This window comes from Leucoraja erinacea, chromosome 14, assembly GCF_028641065.1.
Source record: "Leucoraja erinacea ecotype New England chromosome 14, Leri_hhj_1, whole genome shotgun sequence".
NCBI lineage: Eukaryota > Metazoa > Chordata > Chondrichthyes > Rajiformes > Rajidae > Leucoraja > Leucoraja erinaceus.
In genome coordinates this window covers 4,651,274-4,667,478 of record NC_073390.1, presented here as the reverse complement: position 1 = coordinate 4,667,478, position 16,205 = coordinate 4,651,274, and the positions used below count along the sequence as shown (strand labels likewise).

The 16,205-nt window shown below is 39.4% G+C and overlaps 1 long non-coding RNA gene across 1 annotated transcript in view; it reads left to right on the top strand.

Annotated features, from left to right (window-relative positions):
- LOC129703203 (uncharacterized) overlaps positions 1-15,943 on the top strand; it is a 105,667-nt gene extending 89,724 nt beyond the window's left edge. The window contains exon 3 of the long non-coding RNA XR_008724523.1: positions 15,734-15,943. This is a non-coding gene — a long non-coding RNA (uncharacterized LOC129703203). The remainder of the gene's footprint in view (positions 1-15,733) is intronic.
- The last annotated feature ends 262 nt before the right edge of the window (positions 15,944-16,205 follow it).

Below are 16,205 nucleotides of genomic sequence, written 5' to 3'. Positions count from 1 at the left end.
TGATTTGTAATTTAATGCTGATTCCTTTCACTAGAAGAACAGATGCAGGAGAAGGAAGGTGCACAAAAATGCTGGAGAAACTCAGAGGGTGCAGCAGCATCTATGGAGCGAAGGAAATAGGCAACGTTTCGGGCTGAAACCCTTCTTCAGACCTTCTCCCTATCTCTGCAGGAGAAGGAAACTGGGTCCCGTATACCTGTTCACTATTCAATAAGATCCTGGATGATCTACTTTTATTCTCTGCACCCACCCATATTTTCTCCGTATCCCTTGAATCCCTTGTAGTTTCAATGTCTGCAATTGCTTCCATATGAAACGACATATAACCACAATTCTCTTCACAGTCTTAATTGTGTTAGTGCAACGTTTGAAAATGTTCAAGTTTGATGGTTCCGTATGGTATTAACATTTTGTGAAAGTAATTTGTTAATTGATTGAAATTCCATCAGTGTTTTAAATGATTGCTACATTTATGGTCTTTCAATGTGAATTTAAGCATATTCAATTGGGTTAAAGTAAATTACTTACTCAGCTGGTTGAACGGGTTTTTTTTCATGAACAAGAATGGTAAATTACACAAAATTAAGAAAGGAGTAAACATAAATAAGAATTAAGGGGTAGAAGATGCTGCATTCTGGAGCAAACACAAATTATTAGAGGAACTCAGTGGATTGACAGCATCGTTGGAGGCAAAAGGATAATTAATGTTTTAGTGTTCATAGTCAGAATTAGGGCTGGGAGTGCAGAAGGGATTTAAGTTGTGCAAGGATGTGAGAGTGAGGGGCAAGGCAGGGAGTAATAGTTGGAACCAGATGAAGTAGGAGATGATTGATCCAAGTGGGTGAGAGGCAGGGGTGGGGCTGGGAGTTGGCCACTGGTAGATAATAGGCAGAGACAGAAAGAGAGAATGAAAAGGGGACAGATGGAGCCAGATTGGTGGGAGGGGGAAAAGGAAAATTAAAATTAAAGTGGTGAGAGGAAGAGGAATAGGAATTGGGAGAGGAAGTGGAAGTTGAAAAAGAAGAGGAAATGGGGAAAAGTGGAGGGTGAGGTGGTAAGAATTATTAAATTCTTTGATATCCTCCAATGCCATTCTGCTAAAAAGCCAATCATATCTTGCCTCTCTTTTTAAGAAATATCTTTCGCACTGTGTTCAAACATGACCTGCCTTTTCTTGAATTTGATATGTTGAAATATTTAGCAAACAGCAGCTAATGAGGTATGAAATACTTACAAAGGTGATATACATAGACAATAGTTGCAGGACTGGGCCAATCGGCCCTTCGAGCTAAATTCCAAAGCTAAAGATGTTGAGAAGGTGAACTGACATATATATTTTATTTACAGTGGTAAGGAAGTCCAGGACCACATGGGGCACTGTCCCTTGCCATCAGGGCACAAATGTGGTGGCACTGGCGATCTCGGGCTTGTCCCAGCAGGTCAGTCTTGGTATTCAAAGGAGGAGGTATAGTTATCTCAGGTTTCTTCATCAGTTCATTCACCCTTGCCTCGAGAGGAGGCGCTGGCAGTCTAAGGTTTATCCTGGAGGCTCAGCCTTTACCTCTGCGACTGTGCACAGTCCATCAGGAAGAGGCACCAGCGTTCCAGGCTTGCCCAAGGCCCCACTTAGTCTTAGCCTCAGTAGAGGCGATGGGTGTCTAGGGTTTCTTCCCGGCAGCTCAGTCTTGATCACACAGTAGCACTCATGGCATTGGGTTTGTCTCAGTCTTCCTCGAACCCACCACAGCCAGCAGGGAGGCTCCCTACTTTCTCTAACACTCTCTTTCTTCATTCTTCTTCCACTTTCTCTTCAGCTTCTTCTTTCCCCCTCTCTCCACTGGCTACAATGCCTGGGTTTTCCAGGGATTGGCTGACAAGATGCAGGTGGCCAAATTGGACCCAGCCATTCCCAATGCTGCTGTGGATTGGTCTCTCCTGTCAGCCCATGGTGGGGATCAGAGCAGCATCAGAGGGAGAGGATGCTGCCACACTATCCATCTCAATTGCATGTTCCTACGTTTGACCCAGTAGCCTCTATTCCTTTCTAACCATGTATTTGCCCAAATATATTTTAAACACTGATTATACCTGCTTCTGCCGCCTCCTCGGGTAGCTTGCTCTGCAAAGTTCTGTGTGAAAATATTGCCCCTCAGACCTCACCAATAAAACTAATTTATTTGCTCATTTCATTTGTATTTAGGCCTTTTTCATTTCCTGTAGTTTCCTCATTGAAGTCCATAAATCCCCACCCAACAACCTTTCCGGTTTAAAACCTTTCCCTACTTTCTGTTTTTATTATTTTAAGTACGTCTTAAATGTATGTTTCAAATTGTTTTATTGGTATGTTTTCTGTGGGGGGGGGGGGACAATAAACGCGGAACTTGATCGGGGGAACGCTTTTTTCAGGTCACTTACCAGTCGCTGCGGAGATGCCATTTTTTCTCCATGTCGCATCTATTTATTGTCATGTGTCCCAGATAGGACAATGAAATTCTTGCTTTGCTTCAGCACAACAGAATATAGTAGGCATATATACAGAACAGATCAGTGTGTCCATATACCATTGAATATATATATATACACACATAAATAAGCAGATAAAGTGCAATGGGCTATTATTGTTCAGAGTTTTGTTTGAGTTGAGTTTAATAGCCTGTGGCTGTGGGGAAGTAGCTATTCCTGAACCTGGATGTTGCAGATTTCAGGCTCCTGTACCTTCTACCTGAAGGCAGCGGGGAGATGAGTGAGCGGCCAGGGTGGTGTGGATCCTTGATGTCGCTGGCAGCCTTTTTGAGGCTGCCAGCATCATCTTTCTAAATCATCCCACTCCTAAATTGCTCTTCCTAAATCATCCTATTCACCACGAGTTGCTCATCGTAATTTGCACGTTGCTCAAGAAATTATACACTGATTTTTAACTTCAAGATGCTGACTTTAAATTTACTCTGTTCTTACCATAGTTAGGACTACAACCACTCTAGCTGTTTGGAAGTATCCCTTCTTTGACACCAGGTAGGCAGTAAACTCTTCTGGACTGTCCTGTGTACTTGCAAAGGCTGTCATCCATTCTAGAAATCCCTGACATTTCTATTTTATTTTACCCATCCACATCCACCATCCTAGCTTGGTTTTCTCTCTCATTATCCACGCTTCAATCTTTCTCTTCATCTTAATGAATAGCCAATATGTTTACCTGTGATCATAGAACCAATGTCTCTGTCTCAGCCTCTGCTAATTCATCATTGCTCTGCTCCATGAAAGACATTTTCTTTTCATTATTTAGACTGTTCATAGATTGTATGAAGCATCCTAAACGATTCTTAAATGTACATCACATGACGTCTGCAGTGTCAGGATAGAAATTGAGAGATCGACATTAACCCAAAGTTGTAAAGAATAGAATTTGTCCTTTGTGAGCTGAACAAATGCAAAGTTTAGTTTAGTTTAGTTTAGAGAGAGATACAGCGCGGTGCAACTTTCCCGCACGTACACACTCTCGGGACAATTTTTACATTTACCAAGCCAATTAACCTGCAAACCTGTACGTCTTTGGAGTGTGGGAGGAAACCGAAGATCTCGGAGAAAACCCACGCAGATCACAGAGAGAACGTATCAACTCCATACAGCCAGCACCCGTAGTCGGGATCGAACCTGGGTCTCTGGCTTGCAAGTGCTGTAAGGCAACAACTCTACCACTGCGCCACCATGCACAAATAAAATTAGTGGAAGACTAGAGCCCAAAGGGTACCCAGAAGCAGGAAGATTATTTACCATCAGCTGTCTTATTAATGTCCACAATTTATATCAGTATAATTTATTTTCTCATATTTTACTTCCATCGTATGTTCTTACATTAGTGAAAATGTAAATATGGTATGACTATGTGTCCATACTGTACTGCAGCTAATGGCCTGAATGCCTAAAGCTAGTCAATAATAAATATGGATGTTTCCTGCAGATTTGTATGAACAAAGTTTAATTAATAGGAATGTATTAAGATTTCTGTGTGGCCCTTTTTCCCAGTGTGGTTGTTCTCCATCAGCAGAAAGCATGCTGCATGAGGACTATATGGATAAGTGGTGATCAGTATATAAGGTAATATTCAAGAAATTTTGTTCTCTCGACAAATTCTGTTCTTTTACTTTAATCTGTGTTTATGATGACATTTCAGTAAATTACATTTTTAATTAGGAAGTGGCAGTAGGCACAAATTTCAAAAGAAATTCAGTAATCCTTTGGTACAATTAATCTAATTTCCATAGTTACCGTACTGATGGAAAAGCATTATAATTGAGATTTTTTCAAAAATCAGAAAGAAAATACTATTCCTAATTAATTCTGGAGCATGCTTCTGAAACACACTTTTTGTGTGATCTGTTTTACTCTGTAAATAAAAGAAACTGCAATTATTACTAACCACATTATTTTTAGATAAGTATTTTTATCACTGCGGCTTAAATTTGCTGCTATCAATTTTGCAGTAGGTCACACCATTACAATACTCAAAAGATGATTAAAATTTTAAAACGATGCCAACCGCATGCCCTTACACACCTGTGAGAATATATATTAAATATAACCTACATTCATTTTGATTGGAAAATAATGTGTTAATACATAATTCATTAGCTGACAATGTCAATACTGCAAAGATATGTGCTTAATGTAAATGGACGTGTAATGGTTGCATGAAATCCTTTTCCAGGATGTCATGTCACTATTCTGTGATGTGATGAGGAAATCCCACCAAAAAGACTTAAAAGAAAATAATAATTATTTCTACTGACCTACATTGTTATGACTTTCAGCCAAAGGTATTGTCTGATAAGTGATATACGCATGTAATGTGTGCATGGTTTCAGAAAATTCACTTTGTGAATGTACAAACAGCTTAAGGCTGTAGAATATGTCAAAATTAAGACTTAAATTCAAATGGAAAGGAAACATTTAACAAACTTCAGTAATACTGTGTGATTATGAATATGTTAACGATCACTGTATAACTGATGGTGGGAAGGTTATGATTTCAAGCTCTAAGGGCTAGTGTGTGTAGTCTCTTCAGGAAGATGGGAAAGTTCTAAAACAGCCGTAATGTGAGATTGTAGTGGCCATTCATCTAAGATTGGGTGCTGCATTTATCAGACAAAACAACTGAGATTAAAATTCAAAAATAATGAATTGGCTAGGAAGTAGGTTCTTTCCTATGCAGTGCCCCACAAGAGAGTCTTCAGTTATAGTGTCAACGTGAAAGCAACACCTTAACTTTGGAGGTAACTTCTGTGCTAAGTTTGGAAGACTAAGTGGAAAAACTTTGCTCACTGGATTCCACAGGCTTTTACCTGCATTTGGCATACCCGCACAGATATTTGTAATGGTCTAAGATAGTAGATGTTCTCACAACTCTTGCCTGACCATAGATAAGTAGGGCTCTATGCCATTATGTACATTTGGAAGCTCTATGATTGTTTTGATATATCTTTAATTACACTGTACCTTGGAGGTGTGGATGACGTACCCACACCAGTCTCTGAAGTGATGAATAAGGCCAATATGGGACCCACTGACTGCCACAAGTGGGGCAAGAGGTGCTTGAGGGGGCAGGCTGGTGGGTACTTTGGGTAGTGGTGTGTGTCTAAGCTTTTTATTAATGAACTTTCAGGCAGTTTTTGTGGATTATGTTTTCAAAGTAATTTGGCTTGGATTCTGTTCTTTTGATAGTGGCCCATTATAAGTTTAACGTAGTAGTAACCCTATTTTAATATATTTAAATATTTTTTTTAATTGTAAATAATGGCACAAAAACTATTATTGCATGTTCTCATTACATATGTAATTGTCGCTGTCTCTGCAACTGGAGCGCATAAAGGTCATTTTACTTCCTGTAATGTGAAAACTGTATACAATATATGTTTTGTCTATTGACTGTGTGGAACCTTCAAATCAGTCTGTAGTATATACATGAAGATATTAAGTGTGCACTGCGTTAAAGGATTCATTGTTTGAATGCAAAAAGAAAAGATGAATAGGCTAGTCACAAATTAAGGTCACCAAAGCTGATTACAGTGGAACTCTCTTAATTCTCAATTGTCTGCAAATAAGTTGGTCTTAAATTGGAGCTGATCTCTGCAGATCTGCATGGATTTTTCTTGTAACAAAAAAAGGTAGACGTGGATCCAGGGCCGGATTTACCTATAGGCTTCATAGGCGGAAGCCTAGGGCCTCAAAATCTAGGGGGGCCTTATGTCTACTCGAGGTAAGTAGTGGAATATTGCATTGTGTCTGCGGTGTCTGTGGTGTCTGCGGCGCGGAGTCGGAGCCTCACTGCGTGGGGGGAGGGAGATAGGGGGAGGGGGGGAGAGAGGGGGGGATGTGAGAGGGGGAGAGACAGAAGGGGGTGAGACAGAAGGGGGAGAGAGACAGAGGGGGAGAGAGAGAGAGGGTGGGGGGGGGGGGGGAGAGAGAGAGGGGGGGGGGGGGAGAAAGAAAGGGGGAGGGGGAGGGGGGAAAGAGAGAGATGGGGACAGAGAGGTGGAAGGAGAGGGAGAGGGAAGAAGGAGGGGGAGAGGGAAAGGGGGCTTACCTTTAGTGAGATTGCAAAATTAAGGTAGGTTTTTGAGCAATTATATTTTCTCCTCCATATGAATAATATCAAACAATTGTAACTGCTTTATTTTCCTTGATAACAATACTGAAAAATATGAATTCCATAGTTTGCGTGTTTCTTTTTGCATCATATCTTTAATGTGCACACACTAACACAGTCGAACAGTAACAGGCAATCGAAACAACACACAGAACATTTTCTAAAAAAAGGTTTAAGTTACTGCAAAAACTTACAGTATTTTATTTGCAGTGTTTGTATGCTCCTTTATAACATTTTACAGTACAACTTGATTATTAAATCAAGGACAACTTCAATTCTTGATTTTAAAAATGTATACAACCATTACCCCAATCATCCCATTCCAACCACTCATTAATCTTGACAACCACAATTATTTCTGAAATATTGGTCATAAATTTGGTGCAAAAAAGCTCCAAAATAAGGCTCAGAATGCACCAAAGAGCATCTGAAACCCCAGAGCTTCCAGGGCCCTTAAGCGGGCCCTGGACCCTGACCGCAAGGGACTTTGAGCTTTGCACTTGTGATATGCACTGCGTGCACTTATTTCACATAACATTTTTGTAATCCTGCCATGCCGCCCCCCTGTTTGAAAAGCTTTGTACGGACCTGGTGTATAATATTTTTGACACTCTCATAGGCCTTTCTTACATATGCTGTCACAACGCACTGTAGTCTTTAAACAACACTTCAGTAATTTTCCTTGCCCTCCATTTCAGAATAATAGTGTTTTAAGTTGATAACTCGACACTAGCAGTGGCAATAAATAAAAAGCGCAGCTTTCCAGCCCTTATCCCATTAACCACGCTCGGATGCACATCGGTGTCAATCTGGTGGACTCCATCTTCCTCTCGTCGTGGGGGTGGGGGATTGGGAGGGGCCTCACGTGGTATAGCCTAGGGCTTCTCTTCATCTAAATCCAGCCCTGCATGGATCTGCTTTGCAGCAAAAGGGGTTAAGGCTGGAATATATGTTAAAATAACACTATGCTGCAGGTATATAATTTACATGACTTTTCACCTGGATTCATCAGTCATGATGAAGATACATGAAGCAATGTGAGTTAATAAACAGGTTGTGTATAGGAAGGAACTGCGGATGCTGGTTTAAACCAAAGATAGACACAAAAAGTTGGAGTGACGGAGCAGGTCAGACAGCATCTCGAGAGGAAAGGAATAGTTGAGGTTTCTGGTCGAGACCCTTCTTCAGACTTCTTCAGTCCAAATCCTGATTTTGTAGTTTCAAATCAAGGAAGGTGAGGTGAGGTGATGATGGGGTAGTTGAAATTTAGATTTAGATACAAATTTTAAAATGGGTCCAAGTGTATTGGCTGATAGTTGCACATAACATTGTATTCCTATACATTTTGTTCTCTGATCGGCAACAAAGTTTAGAAAATGAGTAAAACTGCTGTCGGTACTTGTACACCAATTGCCCAAGTGGCCAAAGATTTCCACTGACGATAAAGCGATGAAGTACAGTTTTTTAGATATTTCTATTTAACACAATTGTTTTGCATTCAATTAAATGACAAAAAATCGGATATGACTGAATGTGTAGGAAGGAACTACAGATGCACAGATAGACACAAAATGCTGGAGTAACTCAGCGGGACAGGCAACATCTCTGGAGAGAAGGAATGGATGACATTTTGGCTCAAGACCCTTCTTCATTCCTTCTCTCCAGAGATGCTGCCTGGCCCGCTGAGTTACTCCAGCTTTTTATGTCAATCTGGACGTGATTTCTGGAACAAAATGTTGGAAAATAGGCAAGAATAATAAGTACTAAAAGCACACAACTTTTGACCAAGAGAGTGAGTATAATCTTTGGTGGGGATTCAAATGAGTGAACCCAGGCAAAGAACATCATTAGGAAGACCTTCACCAGAAGGACATATCAATTCAAGAAGACAGCTCATCAGCATTCTATCAAAGGCTATTACATTTGGGCAATAAATGCTGTACTGCCAATGACATCCACATCCTCCGATCAGATCATTTATTGAGGCTAAAGTCTTCTTCCTTATACTTTGTTATTTGAATCATTTATCTCTTCATTCAGTTTCTTCCCTCATTCACTCTCAATGGAGAGCAATATCAGGGTACATGTGAGGCAGATAAACCACTGTCAATTATTTTTCACTCCCGTTGAAGTTGAATTTGACCTATTTATCTTTTAATTGTTTCTACTGTATTTGGATAACATATGCATCGACACAGTAACACACTCCTGAAATGGAACTGTGTGCTTCCTGCGTAATTTTAATTGTGTCAGATGCTGTAACTTGCATTTCTCATTTCAATTAAGTACCGAATTAAAACCATGGAGCCCAATATTTTTCAGATTTTGTTGGTCTTAAGAGCAACGACACAACCACAAATGATAGAGTTACTTTGCCCAGTCAATTTGTTTTTATTCTGGAGGATGTATCCTTTGGTGAGTAAGCAGCCTTGACTCAGGAATCCTTTGTTTGTCATAGAAAAGCTGGAAAAGTCACATGGCCAACAAACGGTTACTCCATTATACAAGCAAAACAATGGCATGTTCATGTTTGCTCTAATTATTATTCTGAGAATGCACTAATTTGTTACATCCAAGATGACAGTTAGTTTGGTCCATGAAAAAGGCAGTGTGCCAGTGGCTGGACTTTTATAAAAGGACTTCTTTCATTCGGGGCAGTGAGACAAAAATTAGCCTGCAGAGTGTGTGGGTGGGGAAGGAGAGCTTGCCAGCATAATCAGACTGGTACGGAGGTTTACCACACAGGCTGCTGATCTGGGCCAAACCATGACTTCACTAAATGTCAGCTCCAGCGGCTACATTTTTAAATGACTGGTGTTCTTTTGGAGAAACAAAAAGACAATACATCGGGTGCAGATTCAGAAACAGTGCCCTGTGGGACATAGGACACTACTATAAAACTATGCTGGAGTGTAGTGGGTAGTCATTTCCTTGCATTAGATGGGAATAATTAATTTTAGCGATGAGGAACAAAAAAATGTTACAGTTGAACTTTTTCTACTCACTGGGAAATTCAGGATTAATGTTACACCCTATTTCTGAAGATGCATCAGTTAGTAACGTCTCCTGCTGTTCACTACCATACAGACTGCTAAATTGATAGCAAATACTCACCATGATGTTTCCAATGTTACTTCGCAAGCTAGCATTCATGAAGGATAAGGGCAGGGCAAGGATATGAGCAGCAAGCACATGGGGATGTCACCACCTAGGGGCACCCCTCCAGGAGACTTGGAAATATATTGTCTGGTCCTTCATTGCTGCTCGGCCTACATCATGGAAATCCTGCTCATCAGCACTGTGGAAGGATCTTTATCAGCATGACTGCTGATGTTCAAGAAGACACCTCATCATTAGTACTTTGGTCTTTTACACTAACACAATCCCACGCACACTAGGGACAATTTACAATTTATACCAAGCCAATTCACATAAACCTGTACGTCTTCAGAGTGTGGGAGGAAACCGAAGATCTCGGAGAAAACCGCGCAGGTCATGAGGAGAAAGTATAAATTCCATACAGACAAGCGACAAGCACCCGTAGTCAGGATTAAACCCATATCTCTCTTGCTGTAAGGCAGCAACTCTACCTCTGCCTCGCCCAATCTTGACAAAATGTTTACATCCCATGAATTAACTTTTACAGAAACGAATACAGGCAACCTCTCGGTAATGGGGGGAGTGCCTTCCGAGAAAACAGTGCACATTGTAATTTTACATCAATTTAGAAACAATAAGTTTTATTCGATAGAACATAGAGGTTGGGAGGTCATGTTGCAGTTGCATAAGACGTTGGTGAGGCCAGATTTAGAGTATTGTGTTCAGTTCTGGGCACCATGTTATAGGAAAGATGTTGCCAAGCTGGAAAGGGTTTAGAGAAGATTTACTAGGATATTGCCAGGAATAGAGGGTCTGAGCTATAGGGAGAGGTTGAGTATTCTGGGACTCTATTCCTTGGAGCGATGAGGGGTGATCTTATAGAGGTGTATAAGATCATGAGAGGAATAGATCGGGTGATGCCCAGAGTCTCTTGCCCAGAGGTGAATCGAGGACCATAGGACATAGGTTTAACGTGAAGGGGAAAAGATTTAATAGGAATTTGAGGGGTAATGTTTTCACACAAAGGGTGGTGGGTGTATGGAACAAGCTGCCAGAGGAGGTAGTTGAGGCTGGGACTATCCCAACATTTAAGAAGCAGTTAGACAGGTACATGGATAGGACATGTTTGGAGGGATATGGACCAAATGCTGGTAGGTGGGATGAGTGTAGCTGGGCCAGTTTCCACACTGTTTTACTCTTTGACTATGTCTAGCTCAAGGTTTTAGTAGTGATTTGAGAATTCTATAAGGGAGAATTTCCAAAGCCAAATGGTCCAACCCAGCGATCTGTATATTTGTACATTTATAAATATATACAGTATACTGTATATTTATACTTTTACTTTATTCTATTGTTGTGCCTCCTCTTCTCAGTATTTGTTACATACACTCTTTAGGTTAATGGAGCATTGTTAATAATTTAAACTACCAAAGAAAGATACTTTATGTATAAAACTCAGGGGTACAGGCAGCATGTGTGTATAGAAGGAATGGGTGATGTTTAATGTCAACACCCTTGTAGTACTATTCTTAAAGTGACAGCTACCAATGTTATGCTAAATTGCATCTAAAAGATGGTGAGAACATATGATGGATAATGCTACATGGTATATTGTGACAATGCTTCTACTTCTATATACTGGACATTTGTCCTCGCGCTCCCCCCCCCCCCCCCCCCCCCCCCCCATCCTGAGGAAGACTTTTGACCTCAAACACCGACACATCATTTTTGCCGCCACTTGACCTGTTGAATTTTCCAGCAATTTCATTTTTCTCCAGATTCCAATATCTGATTTTGTCTCCATGGTTATTGGCCATAGTTACAGGTAATTTGTAAGCAAAGCTAAATGTCTTCCTTGGTGATGTATACAGACTTTCCTATCATTCCTCTGATTGTAATTATCAATTGATGGTCGAACCCCTATGTGTATCATGTAAGGCATTGCAGTGATTTCTATACAGCTTCCACCTTATGTAGAATACACTGCAATATAAGGATGGATTTCATCTCAGTATAGTGACAAGCTCCATTGTTAGAAATGGAAATAATGGTACTAACGTTTTATTAATTGTTATGTGGCAGAGCACAAAGACTGTTCAGGAGTGTACATATTATAAAATCAGTTGATCAGTGTCATAGTCCTATGAAATGCCACTTCTGTTTACTGACTTCAATTTGGCCAAAAACGTGCAAATGCTGGTTGTTTTGTACATTGCTTTTTCAACAAAAAAGAGTGCACTTTAGAAAACTGTATAAATTCCCAGCTCACCTTGACCTCATCAGTGTCTTTATTCAATACAAATAGAAGTGCATTTGAATTGTGGCCTTGAGAATCACAATATTGCAGTTTTTAGTTGATTTTTCAGAGCTCTTTCATTTCATTCTCAGTTACTGTAGGTGTCTCTTTCCTTTTCCCGTTGAAGCTCGGTGTACAAGCAATTGAAAGCGTTGGTTGCTGGGAACCATTTGCTGGTTCAAACAGATTGCCTTTCATTTTGCAAAAGGTATTTGATTTTGCAATTCCAACATTGTGGAATCCAAATACAATGTTATCAAATTAATTTCATCCAAGAATACTAAAGAAAATGTATTGTGTGGTCACTTGTCGTCAAGGAGTAAATATAAAAGTCATCAAACAAATAACAAAAGAGTACCAAAGCAATTTGTAAGAAATTGGTCATTCTCTTTTGCTTACATGCTCATTGTATTTTCTGTTGGCTCTTCGATCACAGACGTAAAAAGCACAATAATACAATGGCCCTCATCCAATGCAGAGATGGATAATTCCAATAATTTGTGGCTTTTATTCCTATTGGAACTGAGCTGGGAAAAGGGAGTGAACATGTGCTGTTTGATTGCTTGGTTTCGTTTAACAAGATAGATGGGGAAACATTTTACAATACAAATGCAAGCCATTCAACTTGAATTAAATTACTGAATTGCAATTATCTTTGAAAGTTAACGTGCTCCAATTTCTGAATTAAATAGCAGCAGTAAAATTCTGTACATTGTTTTTGCAAAGACAATTTTGGTCAAGACCAAATCATTTAAAAAGTGTCCTATTAACATGTAACAAAACTATAAACAAGGCATACAGTATATTATTAAATGCTGCCAAATCTACTTTGATGTATGTGATGTGTGAGTTTTGCTTGTGGATACTAATCTTTTATTTGATCAATCTCGTGGTGCTTTATTCTGATGATAAGTCTTGCATAAAAATCTACAAAGTGAATATAAACTTGCTAGAACGACAGACTGAAATGATCAGAACTTTCTAGGCCACTAGCTGTCATGGAATCTTAGATTTAATATTTAGATTGCTAATGGCTAGATAACATCTGCATATTGGAGGCTGATCACACTGCTTAATATATAAACAGCTTATTTCTCACCGGGAGCTAAAAGGTTCTGCTCCTGTTATTTACCCATGAAAAATTGGCAGACAATTGGAATGATAGCAGGTCATAATTCTTATTGCGGAAGCCAATTTTCTTCAGTATCAAACACAAGAAAATCATGATTGGTACTAATGTAATCGTGTAATACTTCTATGAACAATTAATGGGTGAGAATCCAAAGATTTTCCATCGATTGATGAATGGAAAAGCACAAATAGTATAATACACTCCAATGGCAACTGATTAAAGATTTGTAGGAAAGAACTGCGGATGCAGTTTACACTGATGATAGACACAAAATGCTGGAGTAACTCAGCGGACCAGGCAGCATCTCTGGAGAGAAGGAACTGGTGACATTTTGGGTCGAGACCCTTCTTCAGACAGAATTAAAAAAAACATTCCTATATGTTCTATGCAGACAAACCTTGGGTATGCAAAATGAAGAATTTCACTGTGACTGGTCACATGTGACAATAAAGTATTCATTCATACATTGAGTTTTTGGATAGTTGACCATTTGTCACTTGTACAATAAAAGTGAAGTTACAAATTGGTTTCAACTGAATTTCAGCTTATAAACCTATCCTATTTTGTGAACATATCCACTATCCACTGTGTTGTTGGAAGGAATGTTGTGATAGAGGTTTTGGATCTGGATAGGTAGGTCCATTTAGATTTTTGTAATCTCATGTTTGGGTCTCACTGTGATATCTTGTTGATGACACTGCAGAAATGAAATATTATGATGGTACTCAGCTAGAATTATATTGGAAAAATTATACATTGAGAGAAATTTACATCTCTTTGTTGTTTATTTTTTGAATTTGCTTTGGATGATTTGGTTTTTATTCAAAAAAATATTGTAGTGGACGTTTTAACATGGTGTTTGGTGCGGTTTACTTTTTAGTGTAGTTTTGTACTCCAATGGAGTACTAGTGAAAACAGCATGAGCTATTCAAAAATCCAGTATCGTGAAAGAGAGGAGTGTTTAATTCGAACAGAGGTGGGATGTGGGACACTGCTTGTTTGCTGGTACTAGTTGCAGATAGCTTAAATTCCCAGAGAGATTATTTTTTTCTTTGTTGAGTAGATTTGTTCGCAAAGCAAAAGAGATTTATCTGACATTTAATTAAAAGTCAGTGCTGATCTCATGCACATTGAGGTTGCTTACTTGTTTCACTGATGCCGGAACAAACATTTCTTTAATGAGACTATGCCACATTCTCATCTGGCTGGAGATGGATAGATAATGATCAGTCCTATTCAGAATCACTGCCTTGACCTATGACACAGTGAGTGCTGCAACTTGTTGTCGAGAGGGGACTTCGGCACTCATTAATATGCATACAACTTTCTACTTCCAAAAGGACTGTGTGGTTCTTTCTGTGCTGGATATTGTTGTGCACAGTATTTTGGCAGCTGAGAACAAGAATTGAAGCCTTCAGCTTGCAGACTCATGATGACATAATCCTATAGTAATTCCACATTCTGTGGTAATTTATCACGACAAAAGTTCTTAATCAGCTAATGGCAGAGAAAAAGTTGATTGCTATCATTCAGGATAAATTAATAAGTGACACCAAGAATATACTTTGTTCATCCGCTTTCTGACCTTTCTAGGTTTAAGCATATTGTTGGCCCGAGTTCCTGTCTCTTCCACTGGTGTAATATTTGATACACTTTGGGGGAGTACAATAGCATTAGAAATTCAGATAATGTTGTTCTCTAACCAGCCAAACTGGTTGGAAAACAACTAACACAACATAGAAACATAGAAACATAGAAAATAGGTGCAGGAGTAGGCCATTCGGCCCTTCGAGCCTGCACCGCCATTCGATATGATCGTGGCTGGTCATCCAACTCAGTATCCCATCCCTGCCTTCTCTCCATACCCCCTGATCCCTTTAGCCACAAGGGCCACATCTAACTCCCTCTTAAATATAGCCAATGAACTGGCCTCAACTACCTTCTGTGGCAAATACTACAAGCAATATCAACTGTAATATTTGCCAAATCAATCCTTAAAATAATGTTGCTATTTATTCTCTTTAAAAATCTAAACTTTTGAGGACTGATGAACTGCAATTAATTAATGTCATGACAAGGAACTGCAGATGCTGGTTTGTCTATCTTTGCAATTAATTAATTTTAAATCCGAGTGTGTTACTTTTTAAGAACATTCATCCTTCATAAACTTCACAAAGAGTATGTGGAGCTTAAAACAAGCCACTAACCCTCTGAGGTCTGTGCTCTGAGCATTTGCCAAGTCTCTGCTCTCTAGCACAGTTAGAATTCACAAGAACCTCACAGCAGAACAGAGCCTGTGACCTGAAGGATAGCACCAAACAGTGTTCACGACTTCACAAGGGCCAGATTTCAAGAGTTGGCTCTCAAATATCACCTCACACTCCATGACCTATAATACCTTCTTTGGAATGATCCACAAACTCCAATGCAAGCCCCCTAATGTACCTTCTCAGACAAACGCATATCCTGAGTTTCATTACAGTACCTCAAATCATTGCCAGCCTGAAAAAAAACTCTAAAAATGACCAATAAATATTAAAAAATTGAACTTGGTCTTTGACAGATTTACCATCAAAGACCCAGACTCTTCCAAAGTAATAGAACATTGTGCCCACTTTGCAATAAAGCTCATTATAAATCATTTGCCTCTTACCAAAGGACTACTCTTGAAGGGAAGGTGAGTGAAATAAGGACATGCTGATTACATCCTTTAGCCTTGAAGTGTGGCTCTCCAGTGTGAAATCAATGCATTGCTCTAATTTTGAATATTTTTATAGCTCCTCTGATCAACATTAAAAAAAAAAAGATTATGAAATACTTCATAAAGTACCATTAGATATTGTACTAAATTTAATGACAGGTGGATTTGAAAAGAGTGTAAAATGTGAAGCAAGTGTAAACTCTAAATTGTCGCCAGGTGGATTAAGTTATCCCAGTGAGCTCACAAGAACAACTTTCATAAGGTAAATGTGTATTTCATGTATTTCCTAACAGTCTCTGCAGAATCAATACTTTATGTTATGGTTAATGCACCC